At 41.7% G+C, this 3,724-nt stretch overlaps 1 long non-coding RNA gene across 1 annotated transcript; it reads right to left on the reverse strand.

Moving 5' to 3' along the window:
- Positions 1-200: 200 nt before the first annotated feature.
- Positions 201-1,365, reverse strand: LOC129190065 (uncharacterized). The gene is made up of 3 exons (XR_008572927.1): positions 1,237-1,365; positions 463-539; positions 201-325 (listed from the first exon to the last, which is right to left on the reverse strand). It is a non-coding gene; the product is annotated as an uncharacterized LOC129190065 (long non-coding RNA).
- Positions 1,366-3,724: the final 2,359 nt, after the last annotated feature.

Consider the following 3,724-nt stretch of genomic DNA (forward strand, 5'->3'; position numbering starts at 1 on the left):
GAGGCGGTTTAAAAGTGATAGTGTGAAAGAAGGATGTCTGAGTGAGCGGGCAAGAGCACTCGTGGACAACCTGGGAGCTGGAAAGCAGCACAGCAGGATACACCAGGTGGTGACTGGGATGCAGGGAAAGAGACCTCAGGTGGAAAGCCTGCGGACTGCAGAAAGCTTGCAGTGCAGCAGCCATGATGCTCTGGTGCAGAAATGTTGCTGGAGCTACCTGAGATGGTACCTGCTGGAGTGGTGCTGGACAGCAGACTGACTGGTGGGTACAGCAAGCTTCAGGAGTGTGTAGACTATACCCACACTTGTAATCTGGTACTCTGGTCTGGACCAAAGAGGAAAATGATTCATACTGCAATGATGCATACTGCATTTACCATTCCACAATTGGTCCAGACATACTTTATCTTTAACACTAAATCAAACAGTTCTCTGTAAAAAGAACATGGATGAAGGTACAACCTGATTGCTTAGCATTTTGTAAAACAGTCGTCCCTCGTTTGTCATGGTTCAGGTTCCAGACCGTGATAGGTGAATTTCTGCAAAGTAGGATTCAATATTAATACATTGAATATTTTCATATTTAGTGCATAGAAAACCTGTTTATGACTTTCTAAAACATTTTTTAACATTATTAGAGACTAGAGACTATTAAAGTCACCTTTATACTCCTATTCCCAAATACAGTGGACGTGATAAGACAAAATAACATTGGGAAAGTTCCTTGTTGTAGTATCTCAAACATAATGTGGGGCAATCGCATGGCATTAAAAAATGTGACATTAGCCTATCGTCCACTTTTACTATGACGTTTGTTTAGCCAGCTTTGTTTACACCACATTGCGCAACCCTCAGGAGCAGGCTACGGGATCTCTGAAGTGATACAAGAGACGGCCGCAGCTTTACACATAGCAATCTACTGAGCTAACTAGTTAGCCTCCAATGTAATTATTCTAAACTTAAGAACAGGTTTGAAACTGAGGCAGCTGCTGTAAACACAAAGCAGGACCAAGGAGCAAGACACAAGCAGGGTAGCACAACACAAGGAGAAGGTTGAGCAGGAAGCGAGCGTAGACGTTGCAACAATCTGGTAGCACGTGATTGTCCAAGCGTGGCTTATGAAGGGCCTGATTACAATTGTTCCCAGGTGCGACCAGGTGGTTTTGCCACGGTTGGACCAGAAGTGCACTGCAACAAAGAGCAGACAGGCGGTATAAGGTGCCCCTGGCAGCCTACCTGGCTTAGATGGATGGAGAGAGTGGGAGTCCCAGATAAGAGATGGGTCAAGGATACAGGAGAGGGACACCCAGAAGGGCTCTTCCAGTCTGTAATCCTCCTAGTCGCCGTCCTTGTCGACCCAATAATAAGCCTTCACTGTATAGGCTGGAAAAGAGATTGTTTAAAAGTTCCAAGTTAAAATGCTGACGATCTGAGATCCAGTAAAATGGAGGATCCATTATCAGGGCTGAAGGGACTTCAAACGCCGTGGGCAACAGTTAAAGGTTCCTTCACAAAGTGAGTTAATCTTATTCGTAAGCGGGCAGAGCTAAACAGACTTAAAAGCGCTTGAGAAGCGTTTGGCTTCTCAAAACAATATGCGTTCAAAAGACTAATACATTTGCATCACAAGAATGCCTTCTCGAAAAAGACCTCACAAATCACTCGGGGTATGTTGTTTATGTGATGAAGACGCTTGCATCTCTGAAATACTGTATATATGGAATACAGTCTTATACTGTAGCTGCAATTAGAAGGGCTGAAAAGGACTGCCAAATAGTTCAACAGCTATCCTCTGCTAACATGAATCGAGATGACTACAATTCTCACCTGGTTGCACTTGAAAAACAAGCATCGTAAGCTATTTCAGCATGGGAAATGTGGGTAACCACAGGATGAGATGAGGCAACTAAGAGCAAGAGTCAGAACTATCTGAGAGATTAAAAGTGAACTGGAGCATAAGAAAACCCAATTTTACATCCCACAGACGATGGAAATGCTGACTGCGGAAGGAAGGACAGTGCAACCTCCTCCAGTCCGAGTCCAGTCCAAAACGTTAAAGCATCTCCTCCTCCCATGCTCAGTAGTAGAGACTACTACAAATGGGCATTGCTAAAAGCTCAAGAAAGCATTCTTGAACAAGCTGATCGACTCAATATACATTGCCTAAGTAAACCTGACTACGCTTCTGAGAGAAAGCAAGAATTTATCAAAACAACCTAAACGAGGACCCTGAAAGCACGTGTGTGTAAACGATCGACAAAATCTTCTTCTGTCGGAAGTTCAAAAGTCTTGGAATGCACGACAGAAAGTTTGCTGTGGTAAAATGAGGAGCCTGCAAATTATTATGTCGAAGATGCCACAATGAAGAAGAGTACTGAGATAAAGCGTACCTCTCGAACAACAATAGGTGCCGAAGGGACGACCATTACATTCTCTGCCTGTTTTTAAAGAAAAACAACAGTGAAGAAAGGAAAGTGAGAACCAGCAATCTTACCAGCGAACAGATTAAGCTTTTGTCGAACGTATCGTCTGAATAGGTAGAGGAGGTCAGAAAGCTCTTGGTACTCACAAGTGCCAGGGAAACTAAGAAAGCTTTTACAAACAAATCAAGGACTTTCATCGAGCATGATGACGCATCAAAGATAGGTGAAAATGCTATCAGGAAGACAGACCAAGTGGTCTCTACAAGAAACCGCAAGAGTAACCAACTGAGGTGTAATAAAGCTTCTATAAGCGTCAGCAAGGACTCTTGCACACAAGCACACCCAACATGGAACCACTGTCTTGTAGTATACAGTATATATAGTATATGTTACAGTTTTCTGATTTGCCTCTTCTTTACACCTATTTTACTATTGGTCAGTGTCTTTGGTTTGTGTGTAGCGTTCACATTTCGGTTGAATTGTCCAACAAACCAGTACAGCAGAACCTGGGTTTCCGTTATTAATTTATTCCAAAAGTTTCCAGGCACCAGAAATATGAACCTAAAATACATTTTATAGAGAATATTTATAGTTTTACACGCAGAAAACAATTTAAAATACTTATAAATGACAAATGAAACAGATAAATCAACATTTAAGATCAATTGTACCTTTCTCGAAGACGCTTGTTGGCAAATACGGCGAGTAGCATTTGTGATTTAAAAAAGATATAGATTTTTCAGACGTGTGTGTTTCATTTGATTTATTATTGAGTTCCCCAAATTTCTGCCAATATCTCATTGAATTCCCTGTCAACGAGGTCCATGAGTTAGAAAAGGTCATTATGCTGACAAACAGAAACTCTCATCTCCATCTTATTCAGTGTGACTTCCATTAGTGTGACAATTTCATTAAACAAACATAATGTACAAAATCATTTCCTCGACTTGGCGGGTTCCAAGAAATTAACAGCAACATGGAAGTCATGCATAATGAATATGAACATTTGCCATCTACAAGTCTCCCACAGCCAAACATTAATTCAGCCCCATTCAGGGTGTGGAAAGGAGAGGAGGACAAATGGAGCATGGTGGAGCAGAAAGACTTTGGAGAGTGAAAGTAAAAACCTTTGGAGGTGGTCTGACTGACAGTGGTGCAATAGTGGATTTTATTCGAATGCATCACAGTATCTGTAAAATATGAAGTAAAAACGGGCCCTGCTGCTCTCAAAATTGCTTAGTTTATCGAGAAAACAGCACTTGACAATTATTTGGATTTAATTATGTGGATTTTATCCTCCG

The sequence above is a fragment of the Dunckerocampus dactyliophorus genome, chromosome 11 (genome assembly GCF_027744805.1).
Source record: "Dunckerocampus dactyliophorus isolate RoL2022-P2 chromosome 11, RoL_Ddac_1.1, whole genome shotgun sequence".
Taxonomy (NCBI): Eukaryota; Metazoa; Chordata; class Actinopteri; order Syngnathiformes; family Syngnathidae; genus Dunckerocampus; species Dunckerocampus dactyliophorus.